We start from the raw sequence: 14,847 nt of genomic DNA on the forward strand, positions 1-14,847 counted from the left end.
TATCTTAATTTCCTAGACAGCTTTAGATGCTTCGGGTGTCAGAAGGCTTTACGAGATGTCAGATGGTTTCACAAGAATGTTGTGCCACAGGTCATTCCTTTCCCTTGATAATTACTAAGTAATTAACTGCAATGTAAAGTAGTAGGGAGAGAGGGAGAGACAAAAGGCTCAGCAGGGTGGAGTAAATAGCAACCACCCTCCAAATAGTCACGTCAGCAGTCCTGCAGGCCAGTGTAAACCATATTTAAAAAAACAACAAAGCCCTCATAATATGCAAAGAATGATTTGAAGCATATATAGGTTCATAGAATTAGAGTTTGAAGGAACCTTGAGAATCATGGTAGTCCAGTGGTTTTCAACCAGCGTGCAAAAGGAAACAGTCCAAATTCCCTGACTTTGCCCTGACTATGTAGCGCACTGGTTTTCAACCAGTGTGCCATGGCACCCTGGGGTGCCTTGAATGCCTTGAAGGTCAACACTGGCCACTTTCCCTTTCATTCTTTCTTTCTTTCTTTCTTTCTTTCCTTCCCTCCCTCCTCTGATGCCCTCTCGCATTTCTGCCTCCCAAAGGCTTGTACAGCTGTTTATTGCAGCAGCCCTGGCTATACGCTCTGCAGGTGAATGGTGCCTCTAGGAGGCACCTCTCTTTGGGGCAGGGAGGGCAGCTCAGAAATAAGGGACAGCAGCAGCAGCTACCCAGAGGACTCCCAGGGAGAGGGGAGAGGAGAGGAGGCTGAGGGAACACTCCACAAGTGAGGGTGTTCGAAAAAGGGGTGACACAGAAAGAATGCAGTTGGTCAAGGGAGCCATGGACTCAACAAGGTTGAAAACCTCTGATCTATCTAGGCCAACCCCCCGCAATGCAGGAATACGCAGCTGTCCCATACGAGGATGGAGCCTGCAACCTTGACGTTTTGAGCACCATGCTCTAACCCAGGCATCCCCAAACTGCGGCCCTCCAGATGTTTTGGCCTACAACTCCCATGATCCCTAGCTAACAGGACCAGTGGTCAGGGATGATGGGAATTGTAGTCCAAAACATCTGGAGGGCCAAAGTTTGGGGATGCCTGCTCTAACCAACTGGGCTACTAAAAGGACTTAGCATTCTCTGAGGACACAAGTCTTCTTTGGTTGATGCTGTCCATTTCACCTTCATACCTTGTGATAGCTGGCTGATGGGAGCTGTGAGTTAGGAAATCTCTGGTTCAAATCTCATCTCAGCCATTAACTTCCCAGATGGCCTTAAATGGCAACTTTCCGCTCAGCCTCCCTTCCAAGCCCCATTTACAATGTGGGGGTAATAATACTAAGGTACATTACAAGGCTGCAGTAGGAATTGTTGAGCTGGTGTATGTGAATCACTCTGAGTAACAGGGCAAAATACAAATGCAAACATCTTTATGATAGCTGTCAAGATATGCCAATGCTTGCAGTGCCTCCACAGTCATTACTCTCAGGAAGCAATTTTACCGAACACTCACTGGTGAAGCTGCATAGAATTAACTAAATGCTTAAAACAATTCACTGTTTACCCGGTCTGCACAAGTTTAACTCCCAGTAAAAATAAGTAAATTACCTCACCATACCTTTTCAGTGAATATTGTATCAGCAGCAATGCATTTTACTTCCCCCTAATCAAAAACAATAGCTTTGTTCCTTTGCTAATCACTTGTACATGGCAGCACAAAACAATGTCGCTTTTCAGAACGTTTATGACTTCCTCCAGAGGTTTTTCTGTTCTTTCCACCGATGACCAACTTGGGACATCAGAACTCACCAGATCATTTAATAGAAACCTTTCCTGCAACACAATCTGTGCTTTCAACTATCTCTTCGGTCACGTACCCACACACAAAGCAAGGTTGGGGTTGGTTAACCAGAGGAAAAGCAAAGTCAGTAGAAGCAGAATGTTTCCTTTTTGCCAATAAAGACCAGATAAAAAATTGGCGGCAAATGCAACTGCTGAAGCTAAGGTGAAGTGGTTTTGAGCAATCCCTGGAAGGAAGACCACCAGGAGCCATATATACAGGTTTTAAACAGATACGCCAGACATTTTTTGAAGACTCTTTTTAGGATCGTTATAATGCTGGAAATATACTAACACCTTTGGCATGTACATACACCCAGCCAAGCAACTCCAAAGTTAGTGGTTGTTGCTGCGATTACTGCAGAGAATGGAATTGCTGGAGGGAAAATTGAGAAGGTCTACAAAACCACTGAACACAACTCGCTCCCAGAACCTCACCCCTCATGTTGAGTGTCTATGCAATCCTACCCAAGCAGAGAGAAACCCAACCCTTTCACTATTACTCTACTTAAGCAGGACTCCTGCTGGCAAGGGCCAACTGTGTCCTTTCAAGAAAAACAGCACTCCCAGTCAGCTGATTCCACATAGTCCTAAGCCAAGTGCTTGAGTTAATTCAACACTACTCTGGCCATGCAGGAAGAGCTCCTCATGGGAAAGTAGCTCCCTTATGGCTAAGCTAGCACTGGAAGGGCCCATAATTCATGCCAGCCACTCACTTTATGGGAAAGGCTACACAACTACTGTAAAAGCAAAGCTGCTCACATCACCAGTGTGAAGGGTTACACACCCAATTTATCACTGGTATTACACCATGTCTTTCCTGAGGTCATGCAATTCTTCCTCACCTGAGTATCTTTTGTTACTGAGCAGCATTCCAACTGATTTTCTCCTCAAGAACAATAGGGGGCTAATGGAAGAAAAAGGTAAGTGCTGTTCTTGTATTTGGTCCTACATTCAGGCCACGATCTGGCTAAAATTAATTATTTCCGGTACGTAAGTCCCATTAAGTATAGTAAGACTTGCTAGTCACTTTTGACTTAATTGTGTCATAGATTCCAATAGGACTCGGTCACAAGCCACTTTCACCCGACTAGGGTCATGCAGTTGAGTTTTACTATCCAGTGGTCATGATTTGGGGAGGGGAGTAAAGTATACACTTAATGCAACCTAAATAAATCTTAGGGACGCGGGTGGCGCTGCAGGTTAAACCACTGAGCCTAGGGCTTGCGGATCGGAAGGTCGGTGGTTCAAATCCCGGCGATGGGGTGAGCTCCTGTTGCTCAGTCCCAGCTCCTGCCAACCTAGCAGTTTGAAAGCACGTCAAAGTGCAAGTAGATAAACAGGAAGGTAAATGGCGTTTCCGTGTGCTGCTCTGGTTCGCCAGAAGCAGCTTTGTCATGCTGGCCACATGACCTGGAAGCTGTACGCCGGCTCCCTCGGCTAGTAAAGTGAGATGAGCACCGCAACCCCAGAGTCGGTCACGACTGGACCTAATGGTCAGGGGTCCCTTTACCTTTACCTTTAAATAATCTTCAGGGCTAGCCAGGTTGAGATGACAGTCGACTAACCAGTCAGAATTAACCATTGTTATCTGTAGAATATTCTATAGTGTCAAGAACTTCCTTGCGTAAGCGGTAATTGCATCATGAAGTCATCTGATAGCAATGGCGAGATTGAAAAGCTCCCTTGATTCCAAAGTGTTGCAGGACTCTGTCTCTCTCTCTCTCTCTCTCTCTCTCTCTCTCTCTCTCTCTCTGCACACAAATGCAAATTTCCAACTACAACTTGCCATCACCCGCAAGAATGTCCTCCCCTCTCTTAAACTGGTCACACCATGTGGTCTACTTCTTCTTAATGAGATAGCAAAAAGTGCTGATGACGCCAAGGTTGCAAGTTCGATCCCCGTATGGGCCTATTCCTGCATTGCAGGGGGTTGGACTAGATGATCCTCAGGGTCCCTTCCAACTCTACAATTCTATGATTCTAATTAAAAGAGGAACAACCAACAAGTGCCCAAGAGTCAAGTCTACCAGCCAGTCCACTCCACTTGCTTTGGACTGGAGAGCCCTTGATGTGAACAGGCACGGTGCTCTATAAAACTACTAGTCTTTCAGTAGGGAGCCATTATGTAATTAGCCAAATCCCGTCCTTTGCTATTATTTTAAAAATAATAATGCTCTGACCACTCAACTAGTCTTTGACACATTAGACTGGTCTACCAATCTATCAAGTTTATTACCAGCTCATCCTGCATAGATCCAACTGAAACTGTAAACCAGGCATCCCCAAACTTCGGCCCTCCAGATGTTTTAGACTACAGTTCCCATCATCCCTGACCACTGGTCCTCTTAGCTAGGGATCATGGGAGTTGAAGGCCAAAACATCTGGAGGGCCGCAGTTTGGGGGTGCCTGCTGTAAACACCCAAGTGCCTTGGCCCACCATTTTTTCCATTTTCAGTTTAGAGCACGCAATGCAATTTTTAAAAGTCTACTTGTCATAGTGCTACATCAATTGTCACAAAGTTCTCCCATTTTCTAATTCTGTACCCTCTTGAAGGAAAAAAAAAGGAAGCAGAAGAAGATGCTCCGATGCCTCGGAGATGACACCAACAGATGAAGTCAAGAAATAATTCAGATGCATCTCTGAAATTCTGTTCCCTTCAACCAAGAAGATAGTTTAACTTAAGATAATTATCTTCTCTGTGCCTTCCCCCTCCTCTTTCTTCTCTCAGCACTGGCATACAAACCATGCTATTTTAGCTTCTTTCCTGTTCTCCCAGTTCTTCTGGAACATTTTATTTTCAACAGTCAACTCATCTGGAATACTGCCATAGTGAAGTTCATCTATTACAATGTTAACTGTATCTCTCCCAGCAGCAGCTATCACCTTTACATTCAAGAATTTATTATCACTGTTCTAAATATATTTTTTACATATTAAAAAAAAACACGCACAGAAAAGACATAAGCCTGCTCTACAGACACTTTCACCCCAACATCTTCACCCAGAATTGCATATTCTTTTCCTGGTTATAAAAAGAAGAAAGAGAAATGCTTAACACTTTTACGATTTCCTAAACTTCAAAAGAAACATAAAATGGTTAGGGGAAGGCATAAACAAAGATGATGATGATGATGATGATGATGATGAATAAGAAGAAGATAGATTAGATAGATAGATGATGGATAGATAGATAGATAGATAGATAGATAGATAGATAGATAGATAGATAGAGATGATAGATAGATAGATAGATGATAGATAGATAGATAGATAGATAGATAGATAGATAGATAGATAGATAGATAGATAGATAGATAGATAGATAGATAGATATAGATGATAGATAGATGGAAGGACAGATTAAAAAAACCTAGTAACATTGTGAACTCTTGTTATCAGAAAAGTGCAAGTCTGGAAGGAGGAAAGATCAAAAGTGTTAATGCAACAAACAAACAAAACCTAAGAATTGCCTTCCTCAACCAGATCATAGCCTCAAGGAAGGCATCTGTCTGTTCCCAATAGTATCCAAGCAGATGCCTCTGGGAACCCATGGAGAAACTTCTTTCCCCATATCTTACCCTGCACCTGATTATCAGAGATGTCTACCCTTCTGTTATGGATAAGGGTAACTTAGTTAATTAATTTCTTATCCACACTTTACTACAAGGTCCCATGGTGGGTCATAACAATAAAATATGCCATTATAAAAATAGCTGTTCATGGGTCTATGGTCTATAACAGGCATCCCCAAACTGCGGCCCTCCAGATGTTTTGGCCTACAACTCCCATGATCCCTAGCTAACAGGACCAGTGGTCAGGGATGGTGGGAATTGTAGTCCAAAACATCTGGAGGGCCGAAGTTTGGGGATGCCTGGTCTATAGGTAAAGGTAAAGGGACCCCTGACCATTAGGTCCAGTTGTGACCGGCTCTGGGGTTGCGCACTCATCTCGTATTATTGGCTGAGGGAGCCGGCGTATAGCTTCCAGGTCATGTGGCCAGCATGACTAAGCCACTTCTGGCAAACCAGAGCAGCACACGGAAACACCGTTTACCTTCCCGCTGTAGTGGTTCCTCTTTATCTACTTGCATTTGACGTGCTTTCAAACTGCTAGGTTGGCAGGAGCTGGGACCGAGCAATGGGAGCTCACCCTGTCACAGGGATTCGAACCGCTGACCTTCTGATCAGCAAGCCCTAGGCTCAGTGGTTTAACCCACAGCGCCACCTTGCCTAAATCTTCAGTCACCTATGCTTGTGGCTCCTATATTTCTCGTAGCCAAAGATTTCATGAGTGCTATCATGAGCTTCAACATTCAATGTAGCTTTCTGTATTCTGCCTTACTTTATTTTTTACGGAAGTGGGGATTATACATTTATAAATATCCACCCATGGTCCGGATATTTAAGTACTGGCTGTGCCGAATATTTTGGGGTTCAGTAAGCGACAAATACTTTTTTTTTAAGTGCCTGTTGCAACACTGGTATGCCGCGTGAACTTTCGTTTACTCATATTAAAAAATAGCCTCCATGAACTGGTCTATTCACCAACTAGTACACTGTTGCGATGACTCCATAATTACTCATTGCAGGTTTCTTTAATCTGTCTAAGCCAGTGGTGGCCAAACTTGGCCCTCCCGTTGTTTTTGGACTACAACTCCCATCATCCCTAGCCAACAGGACCAGTGGCCAGGGATGATGGGAATTGTAGTCCCAAAAGCCAAGTTTGGCCACCACTGGTCTAAGCAATGCCCCAACTTAATGCAAAAAGAGGGGCTGCCATGGATGTTGGAACATTAAGCCACCTTGTTGGAGGCAAGGTGTATCTTGAAAGGCCCTTAAAAGCATTGATTCTCATACACACAACATTCTGCCAATATAATGGCAGTGACATTTTTCCAGGGATGGAGTAAGGACGCACCAGGATTCCCTGAAGCAGCCTGCGTTCCAGCTGGAAATGACAAAGGACCTCCCTGAAAATACCATTCCCTAGAAAATATGGTAGCTGTGCTACCCCACAGTTGCAAGGTGAATGCCTACCCCTTGGTTAAGATGACATAGGTGTCTATTTTAGTACAAGAGTGAAACGTGCCTCGAAGTTAAATACAAGAATGTAACAACCCTCTTGGAATCATACAATTGTAGAGCTGCAAGGGACACGAACGGTCATCTAGTCCAACCCCCCCCTTTCAATGCAGGAATGAATGAACTCTGCTCCCAGTATCAAACATTTGGCCTGACCCATCTTCTTTTCCTTGTAGAAATCACCACCATAGGAGTTATTGAGTGCAATTCACTTCTGTTACTTGAAATATGACACATCCCTATTAAAATAAAATTTGGGGAAAGTGCTTCAAGCACCCAAATAAAATAGCTTTCTAGCCATGGTTGTTGTTATAATACTCACTGAGAAAGAAGAGGGTGGTCAAAAGACAAATTAGTACTTCCTCAAGAATCTGATACAATCAGTACCTATTAAGCATGGTTTTCTTGATTTGTCAGCAGAAGATAAGGATCCTCTATTCCTTCAAGATTGCTCTTTGCAACATCTTAAAGCCTGGTGAACTCTTGGCTACAGCTTAGCTAACTATAGATAGTCTTGCCCACCTACTTCCTCCCAGCCTCAACAATGAGTGTTAACCAGCATTGTGCTTGAACTTCTGTCTTTTCATAGATATTCATCAACATCCAAATTTCATTCTCTTTGCGTTTTCACAGTTTTAATGACAGACCTATGTTCTTCAGCTTCATTGGAGAAATTAGCTCCATTACACAGAGAGGAAGATTAGTAGAGTCTTAAATCTGGTGCAATTCTAAGTGTGTAATATTGAATATAATCCATGGAAACATTGCAGAAGTTGCTTTTAGCTTACCTCCACTATTCCCACACCCAAAAATATCTATTTCAAGAATATTCTCTTTGACTACCCTTCCTCAAAACTTAGATTTGGATTATTATAAGACTTCAGTATTTCCTTTCTAGCAATAAAATTATTTTCATGAAACGCATTTCTTTTTACCATTAATTGTCACCATAAAATTCCATCTGGCCAACTGATATTGGAACACAACTTGTCTCTACATATAACTGTGATACAATTATTTCATTTTTAACCCTCCTAAGTTAATAAAAAACCACCCCGCTAATCATATATCAGGGTCACATACACCACCATTTAGGTTTTTTAAAAAATAAATAAATGGTATTTGGCAATATAAAATATAACTGTGAAATCATATTAAGGATTATTGCTTATAGTACAGAGAAATTACAGGAAGCACAAAGAAGTATACATTTCTTACAAAAGAGATAGAAGATTCCTATCAAGGATGACATCTAGATTCAGCAGTGATAGTTCCTTTGAACTCTAATTGACACTCATATATTTTTCCTGCAATTCAAAAACCACCCAAGGATCTGAACAAACAACAACAAATGTTTAACACCTCCTTAACAGCTACATCAACACCAAATTAGTGGGTTTTTTGTAATTTTTTTAAAATCACTTTAGGGGGTCATTTAGACATCCCTTACCTTGAACTCACTTTTACTGACCTCCCATTTTAATGAAAACCCTTAAATTACTAACAAACCATCTCAGTTACAAGCCAGGTTCTGAGAAACTGTTGAGTAATATACCTGGTATTGTAGGAGAATACATGAAGGATGAAATATCACAGGTTGTAGGGGGAAGTTCTTTGGGTCACCGAAGACCCCCCAAAACATAGAAGAATTAAAAAGAAAAGTAGATCTGAGTAGCTTTTGACTACTGTTGACGTTGATCATAGAATATCAAGCTAAATCTTCAAAAGACCTACATTTTCTTACACTAGTCATCTCATTATGAACATGGCAAATTCTTCACCTTGTAGAACAATTAAATAGGTTAACAATTGAATGATATCTCTGATTTCCGTGGGAAAGGGTGATAAACTACTTCCCTCCCTCTCTCATCTCCTCAAGACAAACTCAACCACAAGCCCAAAAGAGAAAGGAATCCCTAAAATAAAATTAACTCACTGAAGAAATAAGTAGATAAGCAGCCAGTATGTAATGGGTGCATGAGTAATTTTCTCAAAGAGTCTCAAAGCAAGCTCGAACACCAGATCACCTGACACCATCTCAAGCACCATCTCAGTTCACATATTCCATGCAAGTCAAGAGGGACCATCAAGTACTGAGACACACATGTGCAAAATAGCGCTTAGAAACTCTTTTCTATTTTCTGAGCAAGAAGCGAGATTGCGGTGTTCATGCAAAGTGAACAGCAGTTTTTGATGGAAGCTGTCCTAGTCAAAGTGGTTTTTATTAGCAAGAAGAGTCTTGGCCCTTTGCTTGTTTGTTTGTTTGTTTTGCAACACCCATCACCAACCACTGATGACGAAACCACCTTCAAGCTGAGTTTAAAACAGGTCTCTTACAAAAGACCATTCACCCCAACTCTACCAATTGTCCTGTAAATTTAATTCTGCCTGTGCTATCTTTACCTTCATATATCAGAGAGCAACCATCCATAACTCTGAAACAGGTAAACCAAGTTCTTATGAACAGATATTTGTGCATATGAATAGATTCATCACGGGGAGAAAACAATAGCAGTTTGACTCAGTGTCTGCTAAAGCAAAGGAAAAATGGAACTCGTTGGCATCAGCGAGCAATGGATTGGGCCTACCACAACATCATGAAAGATTATGCAATAAATGTCTCGGCAATGAACCATTGTGCTTTGTTCACCAGCTAGAAAGAACTCAGAAGTTTGAGGAAAGAAATGTGCAACCACAACCAAAAGTTAACTAGTAAAATCAACTATTTCCCATGATTTTTTTTAAAAAAATAGATAGGGCTAGTGTTTTATCAGTAACACAGATAACATAGACAAACCCACCAAGGTCTATCATCCAAAATTTAACATTTTCAGAAATGACCATTTTGTTGATTGCATATCATGCAATGTGGGAGTTTCCTTATCTTATGGTGACTTGTAGCTATCTTTGACATACACATATATATCTACATTTCTATCACTTAAGTTTGCTTTTGCAGTTTTCCTATGGAAACCCAAACTCCTCTCAGTATTTCAAACATTTTGGCTACCTCACTTGCATTATTTCACCCCCTGCTTACCAACTTCTCAAAGAGAGCATTAATTACACTCTTATTATTCATGGTCATTGTTTTGAGGCACAGTAAAGTGTTAGGCTGCAGCTACTGTTGGTGACTCTACAGATTTAATTTTTCATCAACTTCAGATGACCCTGGAGTATTCCTAATTAGAAGCTGGAAACAAAGGTGAGAAGAAGAAAAATGCCATCTTTTTCTGAATTGCCATCATATTGTTGAAATATTAGCATCCCATATTTACATCTAAAAATAGAATTCATGTTCCAGACAAATGTCAGCATTTTAAAATCTCACTGATTTCAATGGAAAAGAGTTAAGTGCATGCTTGCTACAGTCCTGCACACAACTTACCTGGGTGTAAGCTCCACTGAACTCAATGGGGCTTACTTCTGTGTAGGTATGTATAGGATCACACTGTAACTCTTCCATGGAAATCAATGGAACTTAAATGTACTTAGGTTTGGCTGGATCATGATGATAATTCTAATGAAATTCCAACATTTCTAAGCTCCATAATTGATGTTTAGGGTCAGGTTTAGGAAGGGGGAGGGGAGAACAATGAGAGAAATTCCTCCATGAATTACAGAGCCTTAAAGATGCCTTATGGAATTTCAGAATTATTCATAATTGCATGGTTCATATATTTTTTTAAAAAAAATAAAAATCAAAGTACATACGCAGCTCCAAATTATTTGCCAAAATTGCAACACTTTCAGGAGATACCATCAATTTGAATGTCCACTGCGAGGCTATCACAAAATTTGCTTGATTGACATTGATTTCATGTCATGCTGCAGAATAACACTGTCAGGCTCATCAGATATTTATTCCTTTTTTCCCAAAAACAACAACAACAACGAAGCACGTCTTTGGTCAACTGAAGCAGCCTCTTGAAGGCCATGAAGTTCAACCCAAAAGTTACATCTAAAAGAGGTTGGTTTCAAAAATGAAACTATAAAAAAAGCAGGGGGGGGAATATGTCCTTTTGAGCACAGGTCTCTCACTCTCTGCCTGTCTCTGGAGAATCTATGAAAAGAATCTATGAAACTTCCTCAAATCGTCCATTTCCTGGAGTCAGAAAGAGAAGAGACATCAAAAAACATTGCTCACTGGAGGGGAAAAAATGTCAAGCCAGGCTTTGCCAACAAAGCTTCAGGAAAAAATGGAGAAACATCCATAATTGCATGAGCACTTCCCATCTCAGCTTTGTCTACTGGAAAAGCCTGCCCTTGCTCTCCCTCTCCTCCATTTTCTGGTGGAGCTAGAGAACATGACATGGCTTACCTGACTCAGATCACAGCCCTCTGTCCAACTATTCACTTCCTCTTAGACATGCAAGTAGCTTCATGAGACAAGCAGGCATGCACACAAAAGCATCAGCAGAAAGCAACCCCATATCTCGCCACCTTTCCCCCCCCTTCCTAGAAGGTCCTTCCCAAAAAACCAAGAGGAGCAAACTTTCTCTGGGTTGGAAAAAAGAAGGGGGGGAGAGAAAAAGGCTGAGAATCTCATCACAACAGAGGATTGCAAGCTGAGATCTCTTCAGATCTCCAGAGCCAGGATCTCCCTTTCCCTTCCACACATACACACACCCTCATGCAGAAGTAGAAAGTATAAAGCTCAGGGAAGAAAGAGGGTGAGAAATGCCTGGAGATTGTGTGTGTGCCCGCGCGAAAGAGGAGTAGCTTTGTGTTTTGGAGTCTGGACTGGAACCAAAGCAGACAGCTTGCAAATGGAGGACAAGGAGATAAAGAAAGAGGGGGGAGGAGGAGGGGAATGAAAGGGGGGAAAGCTCAGCTGCTTCTCATTCCCTGGAAAGCCATGGACACCAGGGAACCGAGCAAGAAGTGAGGCTCTCTGTTGAACCCCCCCTATCTCTTTTCTCTCTCTTTTTCCTTTCTTCCCTTCTCAAAGCAAAGAGCAAAAACTGTGTTGTAATGGCTTCTCTCCAGCTTCCACCGCTGTCCTATTCCAAGGCAACCCTTTTCAGAAAGGAAGGACCCCCACCACTAGCAGCAGCTCAACTTGAGGAAAGGCGGGAGAGAGCCTTGGTTATGTATGCCTGGGGTGGGTGGGTAGGTGTAATTTTGGGGGGGGGGGTGGTTGGAGAAGAAGAAGGTCCAGTCTACCTGCCTGAGAGAGAGGGACCAGATTTTGGAAGAAGAGGAGGAGGAGGAGGCGCAGAAAGAGAGAGAAAGAGAAAGCAAAGAAAGAAGGAAGGAGGGAAGGAAGGAAGGAAAGAAAGAAAGAGGTCACCGGTCGAGGCAGCTCAAGAGAGCTTTTTTCCTCCCCCCCCCCCACTCTCTCTCTCTTCTCCCAGCGCCTGGGAGATCCAGTCACTTCCCCACACAGCCAAACCCCCAAGTGCCCCCACAACACACTTCTCGGCCGCGCTCCTCACACTTCTCTCTCTCTCGCCCCACAGCCGCCTTAAATGCAACAACAACACAAAATTAATTAACTGCCTTCCTTCCTCCTCCTCCTCCCACCAGCTCCACCACCACCACCTCCTCCTCCCCCATTACAGGAGACACAGAGAGACCTCTCTCTCTCTCCTCTCCTCTCAACAAAACCACCGGGTCCGCCGCCGCCACCACCTTGTGTTTTGTGTGCTCGAATTCCTCCAGCTCGCCTGAATGAATGGATCTCCTCGGTTCTCCAAGCTCCCCCCGAGGTGGTGGTGGGACAGCCCCAAAAGGAGAACCTCGCTTTGCTCTTTCCCCCTCTTTTGCTCCTCCAAGACCCGAGATGGGCTTCAAAGGCCAGAACTTACAGGAAGGTCCCGGTTGCTTGTGGCGGCGGCGGCGGCTGGGTTCTTTTTCCCGTCTCCTCCTGCCTCTCGCTCCTCTTCTTCTTGCAATTGTTGTGGAAGTTGCTCCTTTCTTTTTTTCTCTTTGCTGAGGTTCTCATGTGCTCCTTGCCAGGTCTCAGCAATGGAGGATCGCCATCTTTTTCCCTGCTTTTTTTCTCTCTCTCTCTCTCTCCTCTCCCTCCCCTCTCTCTCTCTCTCCCCCTCTCCCTCTCTCCTTCACTGGCTTGCTGCAACTGCAGATGACCTGAGATATCCGTCTCTCTCTCTCTCTCTCACTCAACCCTTCTGTGTGTCTCTCTCTGAATAATGAGCAACCAAGAGGGAGAGAGGGAGAGAGAGAAGACAATCTCCTTGCCTACCACACACAAAACGCAAGAGCACCAGGGGGTGCAAGAAGGCTTTCTAACAACAACAACAACCACGGGGGTGGTGGAGAGAGAGAGAGAGAAAGGGGGAAAGGCAAGAGGAGGAGGAGAAGGGGCAGGAGAGGTGGGGGTGGGAAGATCTTCAGAGATGGAGGAGGAGGTGGTGGAGATGAAGGCAGCAGCAGCAGCAGCAGAAGGTGGCTCCAAACTTAAAGTCCTCTTGGGAGATGATTTCTGAGGCGCTCCCAGGCTTCCTGAGCAGGGCGAGGAGAAAAAGAGACCTGGGAGAGTCCTTGCAACCTGGTTGCCTCCAGAAACCTCCAGCTCTCGCCAGCCTTGGAGGTGCTGGGAGAAGCCCCTCGCCCGCGGCTCTCCCTCTGCTGGGTCATCCTCGCCTTTTCCTACCAGCCATGGCAAGTTCTGCTGAATAAAAGCCGAGCGCCACCCGGGTTTTCCCCCTGGCACTCAAGATGCGCCTTCTTGTCACCTAAGCTGATCCCTGAGATACGTCAATCTAGGAGAGACTTTAAATATTTCCCTCTTGGTTGTGTGTGTGTTTTTTTTGTCTCCCTGAGGAGGGTGAAGGAACATAAATGCAACTGGAGGTGGCAAAGTGTGGTGGGGTTTTTTTTGTATTTTTTTTTAAAAGGCATAGATCTACCACGTGGTTGATTTTAATTTCCCCCCCCCTCCTCTTTTTAGCTTGCATGTTGGAAGGGGAGGGTTGGCGGAGAAAGAAAGGGCTCAAATTGTCCATTTCTAGCACGTATTTTGAAGTCTTCTCCCGGAAATAAAGACTCTTTGTCGTTTGAGTTCTTCCCCAAGCACACACACACAAAGGAAGGGAGCTTTTGCAGCGTTGAGGAGCAAGCGCTCCTGCTACTTTAAAAAAAGCCTCGTGCAATGTTTGGGCTACCGCGGAACCCCACTTTAATTTTTAAAATAAAACTTTGGTGCCACCTTCTCCCCACCCCCTCCGTTGTCTGCCTCTTCTGTGGTTGCCTCTGTGTACACTAGTCTATGGAAAGCAGGTAACAATCAAGATTCCCAAATGATAAGGTGTCATCACCTTGAAGGCAAGGAAGAAGGCAAAGATGAAGTTATTATATCTCAGCATCTTCATTTCCCCAAGAAATCGTTCTGAACCTCTTCAGAGAATTTTATTTTTTTTGAGTGACTGGGGGTGGGGGGTGTCTCCCATTCCCAGCCTTATATTCCCCCTCCATGGCAAATCTAATACCTTCCAGACTTTAATCTGGTACTGAGAGGGAGGGAGATGAAGTTAGCATTGGAAAATCAATAAACACTGTAGTGGAGAGGAAAGCAATTTGAATGGGAAGACGTGCCACTATTGAATCTTCTTGATGATTTCTTTTAGACCTCAAACTGGATCAGAGGAGGAGGAGAACCTTAAAAGCTTCTTTTGAACAGATTTTGGGATGGGGAAACCCTCTCCCTGGAATGAGAAGCCTTGAGAAACCAGAGAGAGAGAGCTGAGATCTTCTTTGAAGTGTTAGACTTTAATTAAGGCATGGAAGGCGATTCAACTCAAGCTTTAGAAACCAGTTGATGCCCAAAGTCAAGGAGCCAAAAACAAATGTGGAAATGGCAAAAGGATGAAGACTCTGATCAAATAAGTAACCAGGAGACAGCAAACTTCAAACTTCCCTGCATTTTTCCACGGCTATATCTCTGGTGTTATTCTCAATTCTTAAATTAACTGTGCACCCATTTAAAGGGT

At 43.5% G+C, this 14,847-nt stretch overlaps 1 protein-coding gene across 8 annotated transcripts in view; it reads right to left on the reverse strand.

The window, feature by feature from the left end:
* ZNF462 (zinc finger protein 462) overlaps positions 1-13,503 on the reverse strand; it is a 158,175-nt gene extending 144,672 nt beyond the window's left edge. For 3 of the 8 annotated variants that reach the window (XM_060269180.1, XM_060269182.1, XM_060269173.1), the window contains exon 1: positions 12,703-13,503. The gene's annotated coding sequence lies outside the window, so the exon portion shown is untranslated. The other 5 variants (XM_060269175.1, XM_060269181.1, XM_060269176.1 and 2 more) reach the window with 5 other exon arrangements.
* Between the last annotated feature and the right edge of the window lie 1,344 nt (positions 13,504-14,847).

This window comes from Zootoca vivipara, chromosome 16 (assembly GCF_963506605.1).
Source record: "Zootoca vivipara chromosome 16, rZooViv1.1, whole genome shotgun sequence".
Lineage (NCBI taxonomy): Eukaryota > Metazoa > Chordata > Lepidosauria > Squamata > Lacertidae > Zootoca > Zootoca vivipara.